Source organism: Musca domestica, unplaced genomic scaffold (assembly GCF_030504385.1).
Source record: "Musca domestica strain aabys unplaced genomic scaffold, Musca_domestica.polishedcontigs.V.1.1 421, whole genome shotgun sequence".
Taxonomy (NCBI): Eukaryota; Metazoa; Arthropoda; class Insecta; order Diptera; family Muscidae; genus Musca; species Musca domestica.
In genome coordinates, this window is record NW_026712330.1 from 134,228 (window position 1) to 148,730 (window position 14,503).

At 31.7% G+C, this 14,503-nt stretch overlaps 1 protein-coding gene across 1 annotated transcript in view; it reads right to left on the bottom strand.

The window, feature by feature from the left end:
• The window catches only part of LOC101889220 (knirps-related protein), a 107,403-nt gene extending 94,677 nt beyond the window's left edge, over positions 1 to 12,726 (bottom strand). Inside the window, exon 1 of the mRNA XM_011297936.3 lies at positions 12,580 to 12,726. The gene's annotated coding sequence lies outside the window, so the exon portion shown is untranslated. The remainder of the gene's footprint in view (positions 1 to 12,579) is intronic.
• Between the last annotated feature and the right edge of the window lie 1,777 nt (positions 12,727 to 14,503).

A 14,503-nucleotide genomic window follows, 5' to 3' on the forward strand; every position in this document is an offset into this window, starting at 1 on the left:
TACTTAAGATTTTCACAAATGTTGTATATCTCCCCCTCCACCACCTTCCCCTTCCCCTACAACAAAATATATACTAATTTTCCTGTTGTTGTTTGTTTTTGTCTAAATGACTTTTGGCCTGCTCATCGTTCTGTTCAGTCTTAGCTTGTGAACAATGCAATTTTGCTCCTAATGATTCTGATTTTTTCACAAACTTTAGCACATTATCTGTTTAGTTTCGTTTCGTTTCGTTTTGTTCTTTATTTACTTGTTACCTCTTCCAATTTTTTCCGAGATTGCAGATGTTCTTCTTAAAATGTTTTTGTTTCGAGCTGTGACTTCATATTCATTCGTTCATTCATTCATTTGCCGTGTTGCAGCCTCAAATTGAAAGTCATAACAACGACCTTGACTTGTTAATTATCTTGATGTTAGGGTGATGATGGTGATGGTGGTGGGGTGGTAATGCACTGCTGTGGCAATAAATTTTTGTGGGTAACATGTTTCCTTTGCCTGCTTGCTGGTGTTCTGGCTGTTGCTGCGGATTGTTCTGCTTGCTGGTGTTTTGCATTTATTATGCTTCATTTGTTGTTAAATGCAAAAACAATTAGAATTAAGGCGGATCTTCATTAGATATAGTTTTTTTTTTTTTTTGCTTCTTTTGTCTCTCCGATTCTTCTTCTTTTTTTGTAAATTATAATAACAAAACAGCTGCACGAGCAGCAGCAGCGAACATAGAGCAGACACAATTTGGATATCATTATAATAATTGTTATTATTGATTTACATGATTATGATGATGTTGGTGGTTGTTGATTTTATTGTTATTGTTGTTGTTGTTGTGCTACGACATCATGACAAAAATTTATTCATTATTGTATTCGATTTTTTTCCGGACATGCTTTAATTGAGCATAGTAAAGGAGTGACAACAAAAGACTTAGGAAACGAACTTTGCTGTGAACATTTTTTTCCAAAGGGGTCTTAAAATTTTTTAATACCGTACAACACTGCGTTCGGGGTATTATAAGTTCGATTGGGCCAAAAATTATGTAACACCTTGAAATATTGGTTTCCCACATAGGAAAGTATATATGGATTTTCCTATCTCGCCGAGCCGAGTCGTTCTAGCTATGTATGTCCGTCCGTCCGTCTTTCCATGTTAATTTCTAATCAAGCTACAGGTCGCAATTATGGCCCGATCCTCACGAAATTGAAAATGGAAGTGGGGATAGGCTTAGATTAGAACCCTATTGTTTTTGTAGATGATTGCTAAATATTTAGGGGTTGAAATGGACCAAAAACAGAAAAATTTCCTGAATTTCAGAGCAAATCCAAATTCAGGAAATTTTTCTGTTTTTGGTCCATTTCAACCCCTAAATATTTAGCAATTATGAACCAAACGACGCTGAAATTTACATGGAGTTAGAGTTTAGGACTGGGCAGAAACCTACCAATTTGGGCGGCCATCGGACAATATTTAGCGGGTAAAATAGACTCTAACTTTTATGTAGGAAAATAGGAAAATTTCTACTAAACCGCGAATATTTTTAAGCCCAGCCAAATCCCAAATACATTAAAAGGTCACTCCTGATCATTAAAGCGATGCTGATAGCCAAGAAATCGGATATATGGCGAAATAGGAACAATATATATGTAAAAGAAAGAGATCGTATTTATTCTGCAAATAAGTCAAGAACCGCTTGCCCGATTTTCACAATTCCCCCCTCAATTCGGAATGGTCTCTGGCCAGAAAAGGATAAAATCTAAGAAAATCGCGGAAAAATATACCAATAAATGAGTGAATATCATAAGGAGACTTCGAATATATTGTAGGGTATCACATGATCGGAACCATACGACTATAGGCTTTGCTTACTTGTTTTTTTTTTTAATCCAGGGTTTTTAAGACTTTACAAAAACCAACTATAGAAAAATCTACAAACGAAAATTTAAAACCCGTAAGGAAAGATGAAAAGACCGGCGGGCCGACTATATTATACCCACAACACTATGGATGTTTAGTAGAGCTCCCGTAACAAAAAAACCAGTAAAGAAAGTCTTAAAGTCGGGCGGGGCCGATATATTTCCCCAAATATTGTTGTTACAGAGTGCATATTACGGCTGCGGAGGACAAAAATAACAAATCGGATGAACAATATATATGGGAGCTATAGCTATATCTAAACCGATTTCGATAAAATTAGGCATACTTATTTTCAGGCCTAATGTGCAAAATTCCATATTATTCGGACTGATATTACACGTTTGGTGCACAATAAAAAGCAAATCGGACGAAGATATATATGGGAGCTATACCTAAATTTTTACCGATTATCTCCAATTTCAATAGGGTTCGTCCTTGGGCCAAACAAATGATTTGTGTAAAATTTCATCTGGATAGGGCAATAAATGCGAACTGTACGTTTTTTACAAAAATACATGAACAGACGGACGGACGGACGGACGGACATGCATAAATCAATCAGAATGTGATTCTATGCAGATCATCAAAAGGAACTATGGGTCTATTTCGCTGACATATAATTTATGCTGATCAAGAATATATATATATACTTTGTAGGGTCTAAGTATATCTCGAGGTGTTACAAACGGAATGAAAAACTTAATATACACTCCATACTATGGTGGAGGGTATAAAAATATTAGAGGATTCTCTTTATAGAAGTCTCTCTCAAATGCAATGCATTTACTCCGCGTTTGTGTCTTAAGTCTTTCTCATCTGATTTATAACACCTCTCCTTTTTTTCTCTTCCATTAAAAAGGGGTTACACAAATTATTTATCTCTGTCTATTTAAGGTTATAACATTTACATTAAAAGAGTTTTTTGTAACAAAATATTTTAATTGTTTATCGTTACGATATTTTTCGAGCTTTTATTGGATTTTACAGCAGCCATTTCCATGATTTACGAGCAAAACAAGAGCATACAGGTTTGTTTTTTTTTTTATTTTTGAATTTCAAATAATACCTGCCACTAAAAAACGACCTGCCTTCGTATCCACCCCCCCCCCCCCCTCTTCCAGTCGGGGGAAGTTAAAACAGTAACGTCATAAAAACAACACCTTTTTATTTCTCTGACATGATAAGGAGTTTCTCTTCGCCGCAATGTGTGATGCTGGGCTGGGAATTCATCCACCTTTTGTATGATTTTTTTTTTTTTTTTTTTTTTTGAAATATGTTAATTTCGAACGGTCGGCATTTTCGTTTGGACTCCAAAAACACAAAGCATTTCATTGGACATTTGTGTTACCATTTCGTTGATTTTGATTGTTTATTTATATGAATTATGGAATCAACAACGAATTGGTGAGTCTTCTTTTAAAAATTGTGGTAGAGAATTTCAATAAAGTGCAGGTTTTGTCTTTGAGAGCCTTTACAAACAAATACTCATTTTGATATTTCCTTTGATCTCTTTGTTGTTTTGAGAAGATTTTTGAATTTCATTTCATAAATTCCACATTATCATAAAATTTTATGATAATATGTTCAAAGTAGTTTTAAATGTAAAATAAAAAAATCAAAAATAACTAAAAATTGCCACCATTAACTAAGATTTTGATCTGGTTGGAGGAACATACAATAGAAGGTTTTATGGCTAAGGGCAACCAATTGACAGGAGGAAAGCAGACAGGTGAGTGAATACTCTTTGAGTGATCTTATTGGAAAATATAATTTTCTAATTTGTATTTGAATGACATCTGCTGATGACTACAAGATGTCGCTTTTTTATCTTTATTGGCATTATTTGTTGCATATGATATGCATATTCCATTAGCCGGCAAGAAGTGTTGCCCATTATATTTCCAATTAGTTTTATATCCAATTTGAATTATAATTTGAACTTGTGTTACTTTTGTGTGTGTGCGTGTGTTTTTTTTTAATTTGAATTTTAAATAAAACTAAAAATAAATTGGAATTTTGAAGAGGAGTTTTTATGGGAAATTATGATTTTAAAATACCCAAACTGGAGCGTGCTAGACTTTCCCAATATGGGTAAGAGAAATTAAACAACTCTTGGAATTTATTCAATAATGCAAATTTTGATTAACAGCATAATAAGCGTGAAATATGATTTCGTTAATTTTGAGTTCGTTTATTTTCAGATTGGGATTTTAGAGTTAACCGAAGCAAACAATGTGGATACTTATTCAAAAATATTTTGAATATTTGGCAAAACAACAAACGTGTATTTTTAACAATTTTTTTTAGAATTGTTTTTATAAAATTTAAAGATTTTTTTTAAATTATCAGCTCCACGAACTTGGATTTTTCAAAAAAAAAATTTTTTCCGAAAACAAGGATTTTTAAGGAATATTTTTATAAAACTTATCGACTCCATAAACGTGAATTTTTAAGTTATATTTTTCCCATAAAAATTATCAGCTCCACATATGTACATTTCTTAAAGAATATTTTTTTTTTAAATTATCATCACCACAAATGTGGATTTTTAAAGAATATTTTTTATAAAAAATATCAGTCCACAAACGTGGATTTTTAATCAAATATTTTTGTAACCGTGGATTTTTTAAGGAATTTTTTTTTTTTTTTTAAATTATCGTCTCCTCAAATGTGAATTTTTAAAGAATGTCTTTTATAAAAAATGTCAGGTCCACAAACGTGGATTTTTAAACAAATATTTTTTTAACCGTGGATTTTTTAAGGAATATTTTTATAAAAACTATCAGCTCACAAACGTAGATTTTTAAAGGATATTTTTATAAAAATAATCATCTCCATAAACGTGGATTTTTAAAAGAATATTTTTATAAAAACTATCATCTTCACAAACGTGCATTTTTTAAAGAATATTCTTATAAAAAATATCAACTACATAAACGCGGATTTTTAAAAAAATATTTTTTTGAAAAAATTATTAACTTCACAAGCGTGGATTTTTAAAAAATATTTTTTATAATAATTATCAGCTCCACAATCGTGGATTTTTTAAAGAATATTTGTATAAAAATTTTCAGCTCCAGAAACGTGAATTTTTTTAAAATACTTTTAAAAAAATTATCAGCTCCACAAAAGTAGATTCTTTAAAAAATATTTTTTGAAAAAACTATCAGCTTCACGAACGTGAATCTTTTACAGAATATTTTTATTAAAATTATTAGCTCAACAAACATGGATTTTTAAATGGTATTTTTTTTTATAAAAATTATCAGCTCCATAAACTTGGATGTTTAAAGAATATTTTTTATAAAAGTTATCAGTTCCACTAACGTGGATTTTTAAAGAATATTTTTTTATAAAAGTTATCAGTTCCACTAACGTGGATTTTTAAAGAATATTTTTTTATAAAAGTTATCAGTTCCACTAACGTGAATTTTTAAATTTTTTTTATACAATTTATCAGTTCCACTAACGTGAATTTTTAAATTTTTTTTTATAAAAATTATCAGCTCCTCAAACGAGGATTTTTTAAAGAATATATTTTTTTAAATTTTTAGCTTCACAAGCTTGGATTTTTGAAGAATATTTTTATTAAAATTATCAACTCCACAAACGTGGATTTTTGAAGAATATTTTTATTAAAATTATCAACTCCACAAACGTGGATTTTTAACGAATATTTATATTAAAATTATCAACTCCACGACTGTTGAATTTTGAATAGTATTTTAATAAAAATTATCAGCTCCACAAACATGGATTGTTTAAAAAATATTTTTTTAAAAATTATTAGCTCCACAAACGTAATTATACCCTACAACACTATGTGTTGGGGGTATTATAAGTTTGATTGGGCCAAAAATTATGTAACACCACGAAATATTGATTTCCCACATAGGAAAGTATATATGGATCTTCCTAGCTCGCCGAGCTGAGTCGATCTAGCTATGTATGTCCGTCCGTCCGTCTGTCCGTCTGTCCGTCTGTCCGTCTGTCCGTCTGTCCATGTTAATTTGTAATCACTCTACAGGTCGCAATTATGGCCCGATCTTCACGAAATTTAGAATGGAGGTGGGGCTAGGGTCAGAATAGAACCCTATTTCTTTTGGAGATGATCGCCAAATGTTTAGGGGTCGAAATGGACCAAATACTGAAAAAATGTCGGATTTTGCAGTAGCTATACAGGTCGCAATTATAGACCAATCAACGCGGAATTTCGCATGTAGCTAGAGTTTAGGGCGGGGAAGAAGCCTACCCATTTGGGTGGTAATCGGATAATATTTAGTGGGTAAAATAGACCATATCTTTTTTGTTGAAAAAATTCAAAATTTTTCATTAAACCGCGAATATTTTAAATCCCGGCGAAATCACAAAGCCATGACAAGGTTACTTGTGATCTTTACATTGATGTTAACATCCAACAAAACGGATATATAGCAAAATATGTGCGATATATATGTCTATCCAAGAAGATATGCTTGAAAGATCTCTTATATGTCGAGAACGGCTGAACTGATTTCGACAGTTCTCATTAATTCAGAATGGTCCCTTGGCAGGAAAGAAAAAAACGTCTAAAAAATCGCATAAAAATATCTCTCTAAACATGAAAATATTGATTTTGTAACATTTTCTCATATTTTTTCCATTTTGTCATATTTTTGGCATATTTTCATTTTGAATTAAACATTTGGTAATATTTCTACAGCTAACAAAACTAAGTAGTTAGGATATCAGGATATCATATACAGATCGCATTTATGGCCCGATCTTTACGAAATTTTGCATGGGGATAAGATGAGGTCAGAATAGAAGCCTACTCTTTTTGGAGATGATCGCCATATATTTAGGGGTTGAAATTGACCAAAAAACTGCAAAATTGTCAGGAGGTCGTAATCATCCCCCGATCCTCACGCACATTTGAATGGGGGTTACCGGACATTGCAAAAGCCAAGCAGTTTTGGATGGCCATCCAAAAATATTCAATGTGTGAAGGAGTTTGCCAACTTTTGCAGACAAATACGAAAATGTCCATTCCAGTGAGTTTTTGGAGAACTCACAAATACAGGAAAGACGCACTTCTGACTATTTCGTTAACGCTGATTTCATTGAAGAATATAGTCAAATGTCTGTATCTCATATAGATGCGTTTCAGTCAAAAACCAATAATAAATGTTAATCTTTTGCCACTTCTGAGAGATTATAGGTCTTTGGGAAATATTGGTTCCAGATCTAGGAAGACCATTTAAGTCCAACATCTACCAATAAATTGGAAATGAGCAAATTAGTTTAAGTTGCTATTATTTGAACATTAGAGAACGAAACCTGATGGTTTTCTTTTATTATTTGTCACAATATCTATATAAACTGTATCGTTTATTATAGTGTTGTAGGGTATTCAACGGTCGGCCCCGCTCGACTGTAGCCTTTGCTTACTTGTTTTTTTATAAAATATTTTGTTATAGAATTAGAAGAATTCCTTTGTTCAATTTGCTCATTATCCGGAATAATTGGTAGGGCACAACTGATCTACAAATGTGGATTTCTAGATAACTGTAACAGTGGATTTTTAGGTCAGCAAATCATGGATTACGGGCAAATTTTTTGAAGAGCCAACGTAACCATAAAAGCGGATCTATCGTGATTTAAAAAAAAATATCTTTTTAAATCACTCTATCCAGTATTGTAATCGAGAACCATAATTGCTGATTAGTAGGACCATAAATCATAGATTTTAAGAGAATTTTTTAAGATTATATTATTAAAATGGATTTTAGAAGTTCCAGGTCAGTTGAATATGTTGCTTTTAAAAAATATATACAATATTTGTACACTCAACGAAATAATTCAAGATTTTTCCAAAAGATTTTTGAAAACATTACTCATTTATAAATAATGACTTTTTAAGCAGTCTAATTATGTATCCCAATATTTAAGCAATTCGTTCAATATATTCCAAGGGTATCACATTTACAGAAAAATTTCCGTAAATTATAGTATTGTAGGGTATCACATTGTTAGTACTGTCCGACCTTCAAAATTTGCTTACTTTTTTGAAAATATATTTAAGGCCCAGTTCTGCATTTTTTATACATGTTTAGCCAGGCGGCCCATATTCCTTATAATACCACTTTCAGTCATATGTATTTTCATGTAGAAATCGCCAGCCCAAATTTTGTGAGCGTGAAATCATTAATAAAAAAATTGGTAGCAAATGTCTCCGCAAAATATAGATTAATAAAGGTTCTGATTGTAGACTTTTCTCTAATACATTTTTTGCCCTAATTAAACCGATTCCATAGAGCAATATTCCAAATATGCTAACATTATATTAGTTCTTCTATCACTGAAATTTCCAATCGTTAAAACAATCAAAAAAATTCAAAAATGTATTAAAAATATTGTTTTGTTCGCCAATTAATACCCCATGCCAATAATTAAAATGTTTCACCTATTACCGGCACGTGTTAAAGGTTTTTATCCCCCCACAGAAAAATATATATTAAAAATATATATTTGTATCATGGTCCAGTTCATGAACCCAGTGCAAAAAAATAATATTAAAATATAATTCAATGAGAATTTTGTGCATCGTTGAAATTTATTTATTTGCTGATGAATTTAAAGCAATTTTTGAAAAGACGTCTCAAACAGAGTCATTTATCAAAATATGATGCAATCGCTAAAAATTCAGAACAAAAACAGCAGAAGAGAAGAAACAACACGTAAAACAAACATTAGAAAGTGAATTTTTGAAAAATATATAATGGATATACCATGCAAAAAATAAATGTATTGAGATATACAGATAAAACTGGGGTATATATTAACACGTGCAGTTATAGATTATTGATCGAGGTGGCAATGCTCCACAATGAATTAGAGATTAGCTTCTTTATTTTCTCGGGAAATTTCAACTACCACATTCTAGTTAATTTCTTCATTCATATCCAAAGATTAGTTATTTTTTACATTTATTTTAATATTTATAAATCCTTTATGTATACAATAAAGGCTTTCGAAATCAAAAGACTTAAGACACGAACTCTATCAAATAATTTTCTTATGGAGAGTAAATTACTGCACCACATATTTTGGGGAGAGAAAGCATAGAAAGAGAGACGAGAGAACTATAATACAATTATAAATCAAGAAGAAGTTATTGGGCATATAAATAATATTTGAATATGTGAAGGAAAGGAAAAATCGAATATTATATAAATAATATATTATTATATATTAAATAATATATTATTCGATTTATGACAGCATTGTATTTTATAAAATAAATGAGAGATTAAAAGAAATTAAAATAAATGTATGGATAAAAGAACGTTATATATTGATGTATTTCCGATATGTAATAACATACGTCAACAAAATACGCCACCAATACAAAGGTTAAAAGTGGAATTTTCATGAATATTTTGATCCCACGGGAAGTAAATTTCATTATTGAAAATATTTTTGATTGAATGACAGCTCCTGGTTCTTTTCACACAAAACACATTGTTCATTTCACCCGTGAAATTTTATCTGATGGCCATATAAAATGTTTTCGATTCGTTGCATACCTTAGATATTTTGCGACCCACTCTCAAAGCTACGGACTTTTTTTTCCAAATGTACTGACCAGTTAGATCAACTCAGCTCATCAATATATAATTATCGCTGTATTACATGATGGGCCTAAATCCAATGTTTCGATGTAACATATTTTTTTTTTTTTGCCCAATTAAATTAACGGTGTTATATTTTAGATTTTGCGAGAACAACGAGAAATCCAATGTTTGTTTCTTAAGTCTTTTGTTTTTTAAAATTATTTATTTAGAAAAACAAGTAAGCAAAGGCTACGGTCGTGCGGGGCCGACCATGTGATACCCTACAACACAACAATATGTTAGAATCCTCTTTATGTCCTAATTCATTAGGAAGATATCGCTTTTGAAATTATGTTACGGAGCACAGCTCAGATATTACCCTTAGCATTTTGGCCAGGGACATTTGCCCAATATTTACGCACTCCATCGTGCTGTTAGTGGTTGTGGTCCATTTTACAGCTAAATATAATAAAATGGTCATCCAAAATGCCACACTTCTTCACTTTTCTCCTCTCAATTGTGGCGATTGGCTTTAACTGTGTGGTCAGGAAATGTTTTCTGTTTTTGGTTTATTTGAACCCCTAAATATTTTGCGATCATCTCCAAAAGCAAGAGGCCCCTCTTTATCTCCAAATTGAGACTCATCTATATGATTTGCTTGTCTACGATATTTGGCTATATTCGTCAACGAAATCAGCATAAAAAAGCCAGAAGTTCGCCTTTTGTGTATTTCGGATATCGCCCGTAAGTAATGATGGCATTTTTCACACAAAATTAGTGGACCATTCTACCCGCTGTCCTAAACTCTAACCTTATGCGAGATTTCGTGTCCTTTGGTTTCTATTTGTGACCTTTATAACGGTTACAAAATCAGGAACATTTTTAGTTGTTGGTCCATTTCAACCCCTAAATATATTACGGACATCTTTGAAAACAATAGGCCTAGCCCTTCTGGGCCCTTTGTGAAAATTTTCGTGAGGATCGGACGATATTTGCAATGCTTATATAATAACCCCAACCTGTGTTGTAAGGTGAAAAATATTACAAAATGTATACCTTGATATTATAAGTCAAATTGAAAAAATCGCATGCGATAAAAAATATGAAAAAATAAAAAAATGTCACAAAATACTACAAAATCTATATTAACATCTTTATTGGCATATTTTTCCGCAATTTTTTTAGATTTTATACTTTTATGCCAAGAGGGCATTCTGAATTGACAAAATTTGTCAAAATCGGTGCAGCCATTCTTCAGATATAAGCATTCTAACTAATATCCCCTTGCTTTGTATATATACATTGTATATATTTCGCAATGCGATATATTTACTATCGGCGTCTACGTAACGGTCGGAATTGACCTGTTCGTCATTTTGTGATTTCGCCGGGACCAAAAATATTCGCGGTTTAATGGAAAGTTTTACTTTTATTTAACGCAAATGTTATGGTATATATCACCCACTTGATATTACCCGATGACCATCAAAATTGGAAGGCTTCTGTCCAGCCCTAAGCTCTAGCTCCATGCTAACTTTCGCTTCGATTGGTCTATAATTGTGACCTGTAGAACAACTGCAAAATCAGGAAATTTTTCAGTTTTTGGTCCATTTCAACCCCTAAATATTATGCGATCATCTTCAAAAGAAATAGGGTTCTATTCTGACATTAAACCCACCTAGATTTTCAATTTCGTAAAGATCGAGCCATAACTGCGACCTGTAGAGTGATTACAAATTAACATGGACAGACGGGCATACATAGCTAGATCGACTCAGCTCGGCGAGCTAGGAAGATCCATATATACTTTCCTATGTGGGAAATCAATATTTCGAGGTGTTACATAATTTTTGGCCCAATCAAACTTATAATACCCCCAACACAAAGTGTTGTAGGGTATAAATACGACATTCATTAAACCGCGAATATTTTTAAATCCAGCGAAATAACAATCCTTACATTGATGCTGATGTCCAAGATTCGCTTATGCCGGTTATAATTCAAGTACGTCTGAACTGATTTTTTCTAAAGTTTGCGTCTTAAATCTTTTGATTTATTTTTTTTTTTTTTTAATTCAATTTTCTTTTTCCAAAAATCATTTGCTAGAAAATTATAATTAATCTAGAGTATGTGTCTCAAGTCTATTGTTGAAAAGAGTTTTATTTGTAATTTCGGCTGCTATTTTCCATTAATATTATTTGCAGCTATTTCAAAATTTTTATTAAAAATTCCAATTTTAAAGCATTTGGAAATTTAAAGTTTGTGTCTTAGCTCTTTTTAATTTTTAATGATTTTATTGAGATAAGCTTTAGTTAATATTTGGTATTTCATTGTTCTTTTCCAAACTTCTCAAGAGTTTGATTAATGAATTTCGGCCATTGATATTATTTCCAGCTGTTTCAATTTTTTTTATTTCTAATTTATAAATGGTAGCAAATTAAAAGTTTGTGTCTTAAATATTTTTTCTAATTATTTTTTATTTAAATTTTGGTTAATTTTTAAAATTTAATTTTTTTCCATTTTCTCGAAAATGATAATGAATCTAGAGTTTGTGTCTCAAGTCTTTCCTTTAGAAAAGTTTTTTGTTATTGAAATAAAATCAAAATTTCGGCCGCTATTTCCCATTAAAATTGTCTTCACTTGTCTCAAAATTTTATTAAAAATTCCGTTTGTAAACAATTGCAAATTAAAAGTTTGTGTCTTAAGTCTTTTGATTTAAAATTTACTTTTAAAGTAAAATAAGAAGAATTCGAGCCCAATATGTTCTACCACGTAATAGTAGAATCTTACATGGCAATGACAAAACATTGTTTAGCATAATATCACTAGATGGCGCCACATGTACCATTTCTGAACAATTCGAAAAATATGTTAGCCTGAGTAAATATATTTTCCTTTAGTTTAATATCTCCACAAAAAAAAATTATAATAGATTTCAGAATATTTAAAATTATTTATCTCAACATTCCACCAGGAATTTTTTGCATTTGAAATAATTTTTCAATTATCCATCAATTTTCACATTCCCACTAAAAATCTCATAAATTTCGCAATATTTTCTCTATTTATTTTTACTTACCTTTCCTGATGAAAATCCAGATTTAGGCTGTTATATTTAACGTTTGCAGGAAAAAAATTATTTGATTGGGAAAAATTTTGCAATTTTTCTGTTTCAGGAGTTTTCAATAATTTATTTTTATTTTATATTCAATTTATTTAAATTATTTTATTAAATTTAATTTTATATATTTTGTGTATTTTTCTCTTGAATTTTTCTATTTCGTTTTTTGTTATTTATTTTCTAAATATGTATTTAGCAACCCCAAATAATTGATATCGTGTTGCAAATGATTTTTTTTTTTGTTTTTTTTTTTTCTGGAAATTGTTTCCGTGTTTAGCGGCCTTAAACGTGTGTAAAGTGGGAGTTGTTTGTTAGTAAGCTGCTGTAACTTTGTCTGCTGCGGCCACGGTTACGGCTACGGCTGCTGCTGTGGCTGTTATCTGTTGTATTGTTGGCTGTTCATTTGCTCTAATCCCATTTGTTTATTGAGTTATGTGAACTGTTTTTATTATTTATTTGTATTGATCTTTTGTTGTACTCAGTGTGTGATGTGATGTGTTGAACGGAGCGGAGCGGAGCTGTGCTGTGTCTGTGCATTTCATCTCGATTGGTTAAACCACACCTTTATTGTCAAATGGAATGTTTGTATTGGTTGATAGGTATTTCATTTTTATCTTTTCGTTTTGTTTTATTTGAAAACAACTTTTTTTATGGTTGAGATTTGTTTTTTCTTGGTGTGTTTTGCGGTATCGTGTTTTTTTTTTTTATTTCTGTGCTCTGTAGATTTTTGCAGTGGTATGCGATGATATTTGACAAGCTGGGGATTTGCTTTTTATTTATGGAAGTGTGAAAAGTCTGTGTTTGCTTTGGTGGGTACTCTTTTTTGTGTGCAGTTAATATATTTTATGATATTTTCTTAAATAATTTGGAGCACAGTAAATTTTTTTAACTAGGGAAATTCTTAAAAAATATTAAGAAAATTATTTTTTTTTTATTTTTGCGTTTTTATTTTGAAAATATTTTTTTTGTTTGAAAATATTTTTTTTATGATTTTAATTTCTTATTGTCTTTTTTTCTGATAATTATCGGCTGAACGCACGTGCATATGTTTTTTGTATTTGCTCTTGTTGTTATTGTTGCTGACGATCTTTAACACCCCAATCATATGGCGATTACCTGCCCTTACATGCAGCCACCTCTCTAACTTAAATTCACCGGTCACGCTTTATTTTGTTTAGCCTGTGAAACGATCGGAGCGACGGCTTTTTTTCATCGGTTACGACCGGTGGTCACACTCACACCAAACGTTAAGCAAACGAGCACCGTTTAGTTGGCATTCGACAGTTTAATGCAGCAAATGCGTTTTGTCTCCCCACACAACAACGCCACGACAATATGGATGATAAGAAAACGATCAGACGGGCCTACCAGACGAATACGGTCGAATCGTAACGGCGACGTAATGAAATTCTTTTAGTTTCTGGTTGGATGAATGGACGGAATAGTGGCGATGGTGGTGTGCAAAGCGAACGTAGCGAAACATGCACCAGCAAGAAGCGCGAAGTACCACTAAAGACTGACTGTGATGTTAAATCGTTCTGCAAAATGCCTCCAATACACGAAATACACATGAGCTCACAGACACACAACAACAACAACAGCAATAATAATAACAACACCAAGCCAGCCAGCCAGCAAGCCATTCAAGATAGCCAAGCAACCAACTAAACCAAACAGTCAGTCAGTCAAGCAGCCAGCGAGCAAGTCGATAGACATGTATGCGGATCCCCTCAAAAACACAAAAAAACACCAACTACAGAGAGATTCCTAGACCAGACTTGGGCTAAATGTTAGGTGGACAAACAAAAACAAAAAAAAAATCGTCATAGACAAAAAATACACCACCAAAAACAGATGCTCAATGTTATGACTTTGAGACTCT